The sequence below is a fragment of the Salmo salar genome, chromosome 15, assembly GCF_965601325.2.
Source record: "Salmo salar chromosome 15, fSalSal1, whole genome shotgun sequence".
NCBI classification, from domain to species: Eukaryota; Metazoa; Chordata; class Actinopteri; order Salmoniformes; family Salmonidae; genus Salmo; species Salmo salar.
Window position 1 is genome coordinate 82,575,597 of NC_138305.1, and position 14,163 is coordinate 82,589,759.

Sequence of the window (14,163 nt, forward strand, 5' to 3'; positions counted from 1 at the left end):
CTGGGCTAGGCGGGACGAATTCGTCCCACCTACGTAACAGCCACTTTAAGCCTGTGGCGCGATTTTCAAAACCTTAAAAATCCTATTACTTCAATTTCTCAAACATATGACTATTTTACAGCTATTTAAAGACAAGACTCTCGTTAATCTAACCACACTGTCCGATTTCAAAAAGGCTTTACAACGAAAGCAAAACATTAGATTATGTCAGCAGAGTACCAAGCCAGAAATAATCAGACACCCATTTTTCAAGCCAGCATATAATGTCACCAAAACCCAGAAGACAGCTAAATGCAGCACTCACCTTTGATGATCTTCATCAGATGACAACCCTAGGACATTATGTTATACAATACATGCATGTTTTGTTCAATCAAGTTCATATTTATATCAAAAAACAGCTTTTTACATTAGCATGTGACGTTCAGAACTAGCATACCCCCCGCAAACTTCCGGGGAATTCGCTAACATTTTACTAAATTACTCACGATAAACGTTCACAAAAAGCATAACAATTATTTTAAGAATTATAGATACAGACCTCCTCTATGCACTCGATATGTCCGATTTTAAAATAGCTTTTTGGTGAAAGCACATTTTGCAATATTCTAAGTACATAGCCCAGGCATCACGGGCTCGCTATTTAGACACCCGGCAAGTTTAGCACTCACCATAATCATATTTACTATTATAAAAGTTTGATTACCTTTTGTTGTCTTCGTCAGAATGCACTCCCAGGACTGCTACTTCAATAACAAATGTTGGTTTGGTCCAAAATAATCCATCGTTATATCCGAATAGCGGCGTTTTGTTTGTGCGTTCCAGACACTATCCGAAATGGTAAAGAAGTGTCGCGCGCATGGCGCAATTCGTGACAATAAAATTCTAAATATTCCATTACCGTACTTCGAAGCATGTCAACCGCTGTTTAAAATCAATTTTTACGCCATTTTTCTTGTAGAAAAGCGATAATATTCCGACAGGGAATCTCCTTTTCGGCAAACAGAGGAAAAAATCACAAAGGCGGGGGCGGTCGGGTCACGCGCATAAGCCCAGAGTCCCTTGATCGGCCACTTGAGAAAGGCGATAATGTGTTTCAGCCTGGGGCTGGAATGACGACATTCTGTTTTTTCCCGGGCTCTGAGAGCCTATGGAAGACGTGGGAAGTGTCACGTTAGAGCAGAGATCCTTAGTAAAAGATAGAGATGGAAAAGAAGTTCAAGAAATGGTCAGACAGGCCACTTCCTGTAAAGGAATCTCTCAGGTTTTGACCTGCCATTTGAGTTCTGTTATACTCACAGACACCATTCAAACAGTTTTAGAAACTTTAGGGTGTTTTCTATCCATATGTAATAAGTATATGCATATTCTAGTTACTGGGTAGAAGTGGTAACCAGATTAAATCGGGTATGTTTTTTATCCAGCCGTGTCAATACTGCCCCCTAGCCCTAACAGGTTTTAAGGGACAAGGCCTAGATTTGACTAAAATCCAATTTTAGACACTAACTTCACATTTCATCCTTACCAAAACATTCTCTTTGATTTGGATATTTTCCACACAACGTACAATGTATAAACATCAGGCATATACTGGGAAAACTCTTAAAGGTACAATGTTTTCATAATAACGTCATCTCTTAACCTTTAACCTCTATGGGCTAGGTGGGACGCTAGCGTGCCACCCGTGGTGCACTCCATCAACAGCAGGTGCATTTCAAGAGCGGCAAATTTGAATCCAAATAAATGTCAAAATTCAAATTTTTCAAACATACAACTATTTTACACCCTTTGAAAGATAAACATCTCCTTAATCTAACCACGTTTTACGATTTCAAAAAGGTTTTACGGCGAAAGCATAAATTTAGAGTATGTTAGGACAGTACATTTACAAGAGTTGTGTGTAATGTTTTGTCAATTCAAAGACAGGGTAACCAAAACCATAAAACCAGCTAAAATGATGCACTAACCTTTTACAATCTCCATCAGATGACACTCCTAGGACATTATGTTAGACAATGCATGCATTTTTAGTTCTATCAAGTTCATATTTATATCCAAAAACAGCGTTTTACTATGGCATTGATGTTGAGGAAATCGTTTCCCTCCAATAACCGGCAGTCAAGTCAGCGTCACAAATTAAATAATTAAAATTAGAAAACATTGGTAAAATATTATATTGTCATTTAAAGAATTATAGATTTACATCTCTTGAACGCAATCAACTTGCCAGATTTAAAAATAACCTTACTGGGAAATCACACTTTGCAATAATCTGAGCACTGCGCCCAGAAAAATACGCGTTGCGATACAGACTAGACGTCATGTTGGGGAGATCTAAAATCGAAAATACTATGTAAATAATCCATTACCTTTGATTCTCTTCATCAGATGTCACTTCCAGGTATCACAGGTCCATAACGAATGTAGTTTTGTTCAAAAAAGCTCATCATTTATGTCCAAAAATCTCCGTCTTGTTAGCACATGATCTAAGCCAGCCGGACTTCTCGTCATGAACGAGGGGAAAAAATATATTTACGTTCTTTCAAACATGTCAAACGTTGTATAGCATAAATCATTAGGGACTTTTTTAACCAGAACATGAATAATATTCAAGGTGGACGAATGCATACTCTTTTATAACGTATTGGAACGAGGGTACCCAACATGAACTCGCGCGCCAGGTGTCTAATGGGACATCATCGTTCCATGGCTCTTGTTCGGTCAGATCTCCCTCCAGAAGACTCAAAACACTTTGTAAAGGCTGGTGACATCTAGTGGAAGCAATAGGAAGTGCCAAAATATTCCTCAGCCCCTGTGTTTTTCAATGGGATAGGTTTAAAGGTAATACAACACATCAGGTATCCACTTCCTGTCAGAAAATGTCTCAGGGTTTTGCCTGCCAAATGAGTTCTGTTATACTCACAGACACCATTCAAACAGTTTTAGAAACTTTAGAGTGTTTTCTATCCATATATAATAAGTATATGCATATTCTAGTTACTGGGTAGGATTAGTAACCAGATGAAATCGTGTACATTTTTTTTATCCAGACGTGCAAATGCTGCCCCCTAGCCCTAACAGGTTAATAACAATACAAAAGTTACATACATTTTCATATTCCACCTCTCGTCATGACCACCATTGTGGCTGACGGAAACCATTGTTCCAAAGTCCCTTTATTGCATGTTTAATGTTCTGAGGCCAGTTCTCCATTGTGAGGACAAAGGAATTTCTCTGTGGCCTAAGGTTTATTATGGGCGTGAGGGGTCATAAAACCCTCACATCTTCAGACCCCTAGATCTCTCCTCCTCTGTTGGGGGTTTGGGAGATAATCTGTAGGGTGGTGTTCTCCTGTACCCTGACCTGATCAGGACAGTCATGACAGTCCCCCTCTGGTAGGTTCAACTTGGAATGATTCTGCATGTTGCAACCCACCATAAGAATGACCATCGGATGTCCTGGTCTGTGGATCATCAGAGCAGCCCCCCCCCCCCCCCCCTTTGGTGGTTCACCCTGGTAGGCTTTCCGCAAGCTGTGGATCACCACCAGAATGGACCTAGGAGGTCTGGCAGTGGCTCTGTGTTCCGGCCCGTCGTCCGGTTATCCCGGCTAGTGGACCTAGGCAGTAACTTGGCAGACGTTAATAACGCACAACACTCAGGCAATACATCATTACATTTCCTCCCCAAACGAGCGGCGTCTTGGCTCTAAGGCTTCCTAAGTGTCAAAGGTAATGAAACGAAAAATTGGAATAAAAACATAAAAGTATACAAAATATGTCTACCACACCTTAATCATCTAATATGGACTATGTTCTATATATGTCCAAGGTCTTGGCTAAATAGCTCTATCATGGCATTGTCTCTAATGTCATGTCTAGGGTGATCCTACTTGCAGGTGGGTAGTTAAGGCACTTGGAAAAACTTGGCCCCTGAAGGCCAAAGCTTACATCAGGGACATTCCTGGGCTGACCTAGCGAGTTCGGGAGAGGAGGCTGGGACTGGGCCCTATAAGAGGGTTTCCGGATCCATTGCCAACTTTCCAAAAATCGGGATCGCTTCCGTCCCATGGGTGATCCTAGTATAAGACCTCATTAGGTCTTCCATTGCACGTGTGCGCCTGTGTACGTAGTAGGTGCACACACCAAGGGAAATGAGACCAAGGATCATAGTAACAGTCAGGATACTGTCCGGCACCGTCCAAGAGCGGGCGACAGACCAATCTTTTGGTCTGTAGTCAGTCGGGTCGACTAACAGTGCCTCATCCAGTACGCTAAGATCAACAGTCATGGGTCCCTCGTACTGGATTTGGTATTGAATGGCTTGTGGTAACTCAAGGGAACGTTTAGCAAAAGCGTCCGGCATTTCAATCTCTGTGTCTATCCGGTCGTCGGGAAGGTGGTATAGAGCGAGGTCGTCTACGTGAATAATCGCCCCCTCTGGTACCGTAACAAAAACAGTCTGGTTGGGGAGGTTCAATTGGGTGATGGAGTCATGGCGTTCGTAAGTCATAGTGGCGGACGCGAACGGTGTGTTGACCAACCATCGGTTCCCTACCACCTCCACTTGTGTGGTGGTGGCCCCATCCCTGGCTGTTAGTTTGGCTCTACAGCGTTCTTCGCTGGTGATAGCTTTAATACCACAAAGACGCTCGGTGTTATCCCTGACAAATGGTTTGCTAGGACAAAGGTAGTGGACATCTTTAGTTAGAGTACACATTAGCAGGTTAGGGGTGAGATAGAAATCTGGGTTGTTTTCCTGGTAAGCTACAACTGGGGGCGTGGCAATCTTTACGTGGGTACTGTCGCGCCTAAATCCTACATTGAGAACCGTTTTCAATCTATAGATATTCTCCAGTTCAACAACCGGCAGCGTCAGTAGAAAACCCACTTCATTACGATCAACATCAACGTGTATTGGGATGGCCGACCCCAGACTATAGGCCAAATGGGACTGTAACGGCCTTATCGTGGTTGAAGTAGCTGAGGTCAATATGTCGTGCACCATTGAGAGGGGCACTAGATATGAGGGGATTCTATTCATGGCCAAGTGGTCCATAGAGGAGCTAACTTCACGGAGAAAATCCTCCAGTAACAATCGAACCAATTGGACATGGGCATAGTCATGGTTCATGACCTCTGCTAGCTTTCCTACAGACAGGATAGTTTTGTTCAGGAGAGTAGCGTGTGTGTTGACCACCAGAATAGTGTCCTGGAGAGACTTTCCCACATGTTGCAACCTAAGGGCCTGTGCCTTCATCTGCTGCTGGATAAGTGGCATCTCTTCAGTAATCTCCCTAACATTCCTCTTGACTGTGGCTAGACTGACTGCGTTGACGGCAGTGGTACCTAGGGCAAATAGTGACCCTACGGCTGCCCCTATCGATAGTAGCGCCCCGACGAATCGTTTTTCTCGCCTGGGCTCAGCTAGTTCTGACTGGGTTACTGTGAACTTTTGGAGTTGGGCCAACATATGGGCAGTGTCTAGCTGGGCGTGCTTAATTGCCTGGCTGGTCCAGTCAGCCCCGGCCCAACTCAAATGCGCCGCAAGTGGAATGTGTTGGCGGTACACATTCTCTGCATCTAGGCGGACATATACCCTCTGCGTGTGTACTCTGCAGTTAGTTATGAGGAGTCCTGGATCGTCGCGCAGAACGATTCCCGTAGGGGGTCCGTTCGTGATTACGTCTGCTGGGTTGGTTTTGACCAGGGCGCAGAGTGTCAGGATCATCCAAAGGAACTCCATCCTCCAGAAACGCATAATCAGAGATTGTTGGATTATTTCAGTTATTTGTATTCGTAAACAAATATTGTTTTGACAACAATTTTTCTGTTTTTCTTATTTTTTTAAAATCAGTACAGCGCAGGATGATATCACTAGTGACAACAGATGTATATCTGGTAGCTGGGAAGAGAATAAAAGATGTTAGGTGCAACGTACTGGTCTCTTGGAAGGGATCAGCTGAGGGTACTTAAGAATTTTCTTAGTACCTCTGGTTTTGCTAGGTTTTTATCTATTTGGTGCTGACTAGCACCCCTTCTATTCCCATGGGGGGAGTGTACAACTTGATTTGGTTCCGGTGGACCCACTTTAATGTGGCGTTTTGTCGACCTTTGCTGATTTTGATTTGGTAAGCTACAGGTGATAGCTTCACCACAATCTCGTGTGGCCCCGTCCAGTGGGGCAGGAACTTTGTTGCGACGCCCGCGGGTTTGGTGTATATGTAGTACCACACCTTATCTCCAACCTCAAACACCTGGTGTGAGGCTTTTTTGTTGTAATAGGTCTTGTCACCTTCTGCACTTCTTTCCAATTGTCCTTGAGCGTACGCAAAGGTAGTCTGGAGATGGTTCTGCAAGTCGGTCACGTATTGATGAGCCGTGTAGGCGGTGGCTGCGGCGACATCTCCCGGTTGGTACAGGAGATGCGGTGGAAGGGTCATTTGCCTGCCCGTCATCATCTCAAAGGGTGTCATTCCCGTAGACCTGTTGCGTGTGGCTCTGATTGCCATCAGTACCAATGGGAGTTTGAGGTCCCAATCTTTGTGGTTGGCTGCCACATATTTCCTCAAGATTCTGACAATTGATTGGTTGCTCCTTTCTACCCCACCCCCCCCGAGCTCCTAGGGTGGTACGTGATGTGGAGTTTAGCTTTGACTCCCAGGAGCTTCCACAGTTCGGTCATTACAGCTGCCGAAAAGTGGGTTCCTCTGTCGCTGTCCACGGTTTCTCCTGGCAGGCCGAAACGACTGAAAATGTGGTTTAGCAAAAGAACGGCAGTGGTTTCCGCAGGCACTCCACCCACTTTGTGAATGCGCAAGTCACTGTGAGGAGGTACTTGTTGCCTCTGGCCGACCTGGCAACTGGGCCGACCCAGTTGATCTGGATCGAGCTCCAGGGGTAAGACACACCCTTGCGTTGCAGGGGTGCTCTGTGAAGTGGCTTGGTGGGTTGAAACTGGCAGCAAACTAGACACCCCCTCACGTATCGTGCCACGTCTTGTTCCATGTGAGGCCAGTGGGCCACCTGTCGCAATGTTTCACATGTAGCCTTGACCCCCCTATGGCCTCCACATGGCTCATCGTGGGCATGAGCTATCATTATCCCCCTCTGTGTTTTAGGAACCACCCACCTTCGAGAGGTGTCGGTTTCTGAAACATACACCAATAGGTCATCTACAAGTGTGAGGTGCTGTTTAGTTGCGTACAGCGAACGCAAGTCGTGTGAACCTGCCAAAGCCAGTTCGGACACTGGGTGGTTGACAGGATCCGACAGGAATGCCATCAAAGTGGCGAGGGACTCATCTTGGTGTTGCATTGCTACCAGGTCGCCATTCATGAATGAATGCGTTAGCAACACATTATGTTCGTGCAAAGACGTTTTCCATGGTGCTACATGGCTACGCGTTACCGCAGACACCATAGCTTCCTCAGTGGGTTTTTCGTCTCGAGCATCAAACACCCAAGGGGTGCCGTGAATTGCACCAGATTTCGCCATGCTGTCAGCATGGTCGTTGCCAAGTTTGTCACGACCAGGTGATTTGGAGTGTCCCTTGACTTTCTTCCAATACACCTGTATGTCGTGTTTGGTGATGAGGTCATCACAAGCTAGAATGAGCTCTTTGTTTTTCACCTCTTTACCACTTGAAGTAGTCATGTGCTTTTGTTTCCAAAACGGCAAGTGGCATAAGAAGGTGAGTCTCGCGTAGTTTGAGTCGGTGCAGATCGCCAGTTCTGCCAATTCGTGTTTCACCGCTGTTTGCAGGGTGATCAGCACGCCAGCCACTTCTGCAAACTGGCTGGTCTTGTTGCCAAGCTGAAATTGAAGTGGTTTGCACGGAATGTCGTTGTGCCATACCAATCCCACCCCAGCTTGCAAGTGGTCTAGATGGCGGTAAGAACAGCCATCTACAAATGCCATCGGCATGTCGAGACACACGTTCTCTTCGAAATAGTGATGGTTCGAAGGCAATGGCGGAGCGATGTCACGCGGGGGTGGTCCGGAGTCGGTTTCATCATCACCACAGTGTTGACACACCGCCAAAGCACTGCCCAAAGGCAGGTTTTTTGCTTTTGCGTAGTTACATTTTACATTTTTACATTTTAGTCATTTAGCAGACGCTCTTATCCAGAGCGACTTACAAATTGGTGCATTCACCTATAATATCCAGTGGAACAACCACTTTACAATAGTGCATCTAAATCTTTTAAGGGGGGGGGGTTAGAAGGATTACCTTATCCTATCCCAGGTATTCCTTGAAGAGGTGGGGTTTCAGGTGTCTCCGGAAGGTGTCTCCGGAAGTTGATTACTACATCATGGCTCTGCAGCGTCATGAGCCAAGCCGCTATCCTGCTGTTGTGTACAGCACCCTCACAGATTCGTTGGCTTTTCAGAAAAGTCACAGGCTGGTGACATGTTTCTATGATCACCTTTTTTCCGCCGACATAACTGGTGAAGTATTTGATCGCCCAGACTGTCGACAGCAGCGCTTTTTCGCAGTCTGAGTATTTGTGTTCGGCGGGGTTGAGTGTTTTGCTCGCGTATTTTTGGTACAACCCAGCGCTAAGGCAGTGCTCTGAGAAACCGACTTCCAAAAAGAATGTCTTGTCTTTGTTGGGGTATACCAGGCAGGGTGCCTCGCAAAGCAGGTTTTTCAAGGAAGCCACCGCTTCGTTGTGAGTGGCATCCCAAACAAATGGGGTGTCTTTCTGAAGAAGGTGAGTCAACGGTTTTGACAAGTCGGCGTAGTTTTCGATGAATTGACGGTAGTAATTACATACTCCCAAGAAGCTGCGCACCTCGTGAAGGTCTTTAGGTGTTTTGATGTTGCGGACTGCTTGGATTCTGTTAGACTGTGGCAGGATGCCCTCGGCACCCACCAGAAGCCCAACATAGTTTACCTTGGTCCTGCACCATTGTCCTTTCATGATGGCCAACTTAGCCCCTGCAGTCCCGAGTTGGGTGAGAATGTGGTCCATTTCATTGAGGTGATGTGACCAAGTCTCACTTCTCATGAGAACGTCGTCCACGTAAATTAGCGTCCCCCTAGAGGCTGCGTCTGGCATCGCCTTGTGCAGGAAGATGTTGAACTCTGAGGGGGAGTTCGCATACCCGAATGGGCAACGATTGAACGTGAAGAGCTTGTTCGAGAAAGAGAAAGTCGACGGTGGAGAAGTACTTGGCGTTTGCCACCTTTGGCAACTCTTGGTCGAGCTGTGTCATTGGCCAACGAGACAACGGAACCAGTTTGTTGAGTTGTCTATAGTCAATGGTAAGACGCCATTTACCCGTTGGTTTCAGAACGGGCCACACGGGAGCGCTGTACGTACTGTTACATTCCCTGATTATCCGTTTAGCTAATAAGGAATCGATAATCTCTTGTACTGCTGCGTATGCTGCGAGCGGGATTTTGTATTGTCTAACAAACGTAGGAGTTGCTCCGGGTGGCGTAGGAATACGCACCACATGGATACTCGTAACCCCGCAATCCAGCGAGTCTGTCGACCAGATCTCACTGTGTTTGTTAAACAATTCTCTCAACTGATGGCGTTCAGTGTCATTGACAAGAGCATCAGCCTCCGACAGTAGTTGTATTACCTGTGCATGGAAACCAGGATATGGTTCGGCGACATTGTACAGGTCTTCATCGGGTGGTGACGGCATGTCACTTTTGGAAGAGTCATCGGTTGTTACCTCACAAGAGTGTACTTCGCATGCAGGAGGAGATGCAATATCATCCTCCGTGACGATGGAGTATATTAACAGGTTGCTGTCAGGATCGACATCCAGCCGGAACGCCGATGTGTCGTCCAGTGGCAATACGGGAGTTAGTGCTATTGCTTTTGACTGACAAGTAAACAGCGTACCTCCCTCGCCATCTAGGTCTAGGGAGGACGGAAGAGGCCCAATCACGGGAACAACTAGTTCAAAATCATGGAAGGCGTAATCGATCAATGTTCCTAGCTGAGTGTGCCGAGGAATGGAAATATCCGCTTGAGTCAGATTTTGTACCAGGAGGTAAGTGGATCTAGCGGTTAGTTCCAACAGTGGGTTGCCATTGATAGTTAGCCCCAAGTCGAATAGTTTTGGAGAGGGTTGGAAGAACGCAGTGGTGCCTTCCATCCGGTATCCGGGCGCCAGGTTCAGTCTTACAGAAACCTCTGTGGTTCTTGCCGGTATCAACATGGCGGACTCAGTTATCGCCTTGCAAGCTTCAGGAATAGTCTGCCCGGAAGCCATTCGCACCGGGTTGAAAGACAAGGCATGTTGGTTTGGCTGCGCCAAAGACCAAAGAACTTGGTGTATGGTATCAAGTTTAACACCCAATCTTACCAAAATGTCCGCTCCCACATAGACTGTATGTGGGAGGTCCGCGACAACCAGTAGGTAGTGGGATACTTCCTTGGTTCCAATGCGGATCGATAGCGCACACACCCCTATTGCGGTGAGTGTTGTCTGGGGAGTCGTTCCCAGTGGAAATCTAAACGTTTTCGGCACAAGGGGATGGCAGTTAGCCGTTTTCGAAATTTCGTTGAACAGATGGCCAGCCTGGTATCCTCAGCCATAGTGCCGTTTAGGCACACGCCCCCTATCAGAGGAGGGTGGTAAGTGTCGGCTGGTGAATCACCCAAGCCGCACAAGAAAACCTCATGTTCGGTTAAGTTCCGAGTCGAACTCACATTGTCATTTGCCACAAATGGCGGGCTCATGGCCAAGTTCACCGGGTTTGCGTCAGATGCTGACGTCGGACCCACGTCGTTGCACAATGTATGGCAGGTAGCCTTGGAAGAATGCGGCGAAGTCAACGGAGTTGGCATAGGTATTTGTGACCAGATTTGATTGGTTTTCCAATCCATTAGTGGTACCAAACGGTCAATTAAATCACTCCCAATCAGCATCCGTTTGATTTCGATGCTAGTCACATACACGGGGTGTATCAGTGACACGCTTTCGAAGTTGAGTTTAAGTAGGAGACGTTTGGTTAGGGGCGAGGTAGCTTGAGTGAAACCTCGAAGATTCATATCGCAATGTTCCGTTTTCAACCAACGTTTTGTTGGGTCCACTGCCCTTTTTAGTTCATCCAGCAAGGTTTCGGATATGAGGGAAATTGTCGAACCCGAATCTATCAGAGCGTGACAGGTCACACAGTCATATCCCGAACAAAATGGAGTGGGTTGGGAGAACGGAGCGGTTTGTAATCTGCGTCGATTTCCAAGACAGATAAGTCACCTACGTGACCCAGTGGGTCCTCCATCGGAATGGGAGAGGAATCATCTGTTGCAAAGCTGCTTCTCTTGTGCATCTCCACCTCCGTGTCCAAGTCTGTAGACAAAACCTGCGGGCTTGTGTCTAGAACGGGCGGTACCTGGACAGGGATTTGTGTGGGGGCGGGGGTAATGGAAATGTTTGCGTCCTCTTGAATTGCATGAATTTCGGCGGACTTGGTTTCCAACGATTTTACGCCTAGTCATGAGGACTTATCCTTGTCCTCTTTCTCAAATTTCTTACGATGCAGTACATCTTTTATCAGAGCTTCTATATCATTTCGGTTAGCGTTTAAATCATTGTTGAACACTTTGTTGCCCTTGTTACGCTTGTTACCCTTGTGTCCTGACCCTTTGTGAGAGTTAGGCGGAGGGGCCTGTCGGCTAGGTTGATCTCTACGGGACCTGTTAGATTGGGGACGTTCATCGTAGCTATTGTTACGGCGGTGGTTGTCAGGGTGGTGGTTACTTGGTAGCCACCCCCTTTGATCGTCATCTTTTACCGCATATGTCCCTGATGCAGCCCCTTCTAATTCGAGTGATGGTTCCCGCCTAAGCTCGAAAGTCGAGGTGTCCGGGCTCATAGCCCGGCTTGCTTTTGATGCTTCAAAAGCGGTGCTTGCCAGCTCTCGGAGCGTCGAGATTGGCAACCCGACGTGGGCAGTAGGGCCCAAGTAGTTAATGAAGTTGGGAGACATGTTTGACAGAAAAAGTTGTTTGAACAGTAATAGGTCTTCCATTCCTGTTTCAGTGAGCATGCCAAAGTAAGCTGAACGAAGCCGGTGATAGTAGGCTTGTGGGTGTTCATTTCGAGCTTGTCTGATATTGTTAGCCAACGAACTATCGTGTTTGCGAGTCGCAGAACCACTGAATTCTATTTTCAAAACCGTGGCAAGTTTAGCATAGTCGTTTTGCACGTGTTGCTCTTGTAGACGGATGAACCTTGTCACGTGTCTGTTGGACGTTCGCTTCAAAAGATAGAGCCTGTCTGCATTCGTAGCGTTTGGGTAGCCATCCAAGGCTTCCTCTATGTCTGCTAAGAATGTCTCAGTGTCGTTTGGCTTTCCCGGACCGGGGTCGAAGAGGCGGAAGTTTTTGACGATTTTGTCAAGGCGATCCCCGCCAAGTGCGCGGGGAGCATCTGCACTCTCCCGTGGAGAATTGTGGGCCGAGAGGCCAAGAGGAAAAGTCAAGCTGTGGTTGTGTTGGCGAGGAGGCCCCAATTCACTGTGGGCCGAATGGCCAAGAGAAAGAGGCTGAAATCTCCTGTCATCTACATTCCCTCGTTCTCTTAGCTCCGGATGTGAGCTAGGTTGCTTGGTTTGGTTGTCCCGCGATAGCGTGTGACTGTTCTGGAGTTCCTCCAGATGATACCTAAGGGTGGTGTTATGCTGCATCGCAGAGTCCACCTGGGAGTTGACGGTGTTTATTTTCGACACGTAGGTGTCGCACTTGCTTCGCTCGGCCTCATACTTATCTGTCATGGTTTGCAGGGAGAGGTCGCGAGTGTGGAGTGAGAGATCCAGTGATGCGATGTCTTCCTTTTGTTTAGAGGTCACATTTTCCAACTTTCTCACCTGGTCTTTCTCATCCTTCATTAAATCAGCGACTTCAATGAGTTCTGCTGTTTTGTCCTCCAACTTGGTCATTGTGTTCATTAACTGATCGTCTTTGGTCTGCAGCTTTTGGAATAGAGCATTATTGCTTTGAGTGGTTTCATTCACAACCGCTTGCAGGGCATCAATTTGCTCGCCCTGTTTTCTAGCTAGCTCGTCCGATTCATCTAGTTTCGCGTGGACTTCATCGTATTTAGTTTTGGCTAAACCGAGTTGTTCTTTTAGAATACGGACTTGGTCAAGAGTTTGTTCGCGTTCTTTGTTATAAGTGTTAGACAGATCTTCCAATTTATCTGTTCTCACACACAGTTCCTCGGCTAGCAGTAGCTTGTCTTTTTCGGCTTTCGATGCCAGCTCCCTGGTTCTCTCCACCTGTACCCTGAACTCCCCAGCTTCCTGATCGTGCCTCTGCTGGGCACTGAGGTACTGGTGCACTGTCCATCTCTGCTGGTGGGCATAGTTGAGAGGCTAAACTGGAGAGAACCTTCACAAGGCCTCCGCCTGATGGTCTATTTTGAAGAGCGTCTGTCGCAATGTCTGCATTTTTCTCGCTTATGGCATTGAAATCTAACATTTTCAGTTAGGATTTGCATCATTGCTGAGGTCCGCGATCAATCTTTCCGTGGGTGAAGGTCCACTGATTAGAGGGGAAATGGGTGGAAACCCATCTGATGGATTGCTCATTATTATGATTGTCAGTTATTTCAATTTACGTAATGTTTGGGTTTTTTAGTTGGAGGCTGCAAACACGATTTAACTCAGTTTGTAAACGTCAATGAATCATCAAGACTGGGTCAGTAATGTGAGTTGGTTATTACTGAACTTGCCAAAACAGGTTTAATTGATTAAATCGATTTTAATGATAAATCTAACCTGTATAGGCTAGTTGGGAATTTTAATTTTAATTCACCTGAAAGAGTTGCTATCTCTAAGTTAACGTTGAGAAGTTTAACTATGTCTCATTGGTTAGAACACATTAGTTTGCGTATTATTCCAATAACCAACCTGGACAGGTAGTGTAGCAATTTAATGTATATTAAATCGAACGAGACAATGATATCCAATCAGTTGAGACTGGTTAGATATCGTACAGCATAAGCTGAATTATTTAAAAATAATTACTGGTGATTCTTCACCACCGGAGGTCACTGTTAACACAAGCTAAAATCAACAGGGTACCAGTGAAAATAGAATTTTACAATACTGTTAAAAAGTCTACCTAAACACCATTAAGCTGGTAAAACAGCTTTAATCTATTAATCAATTTGAATGATTAGTCAACCCC

At 46.2% G+C, this 14,163-nt stretch overlaps 1 protein-coding gene across 2 annotated transcripts in view; it reads left to right on the top strand.

Moving 5' to 3' along the window:
• The window catches only part of si:dkey-178k16.1 (band 4.1-like protein 1), a 127,453-nt gene that overhangs the window by 84,082 nt on the left and 29,208 nt on the right, over positions 1-14,163 (top strand). The gene's annotated exons all lie outside the window — the stretch shown is intronic.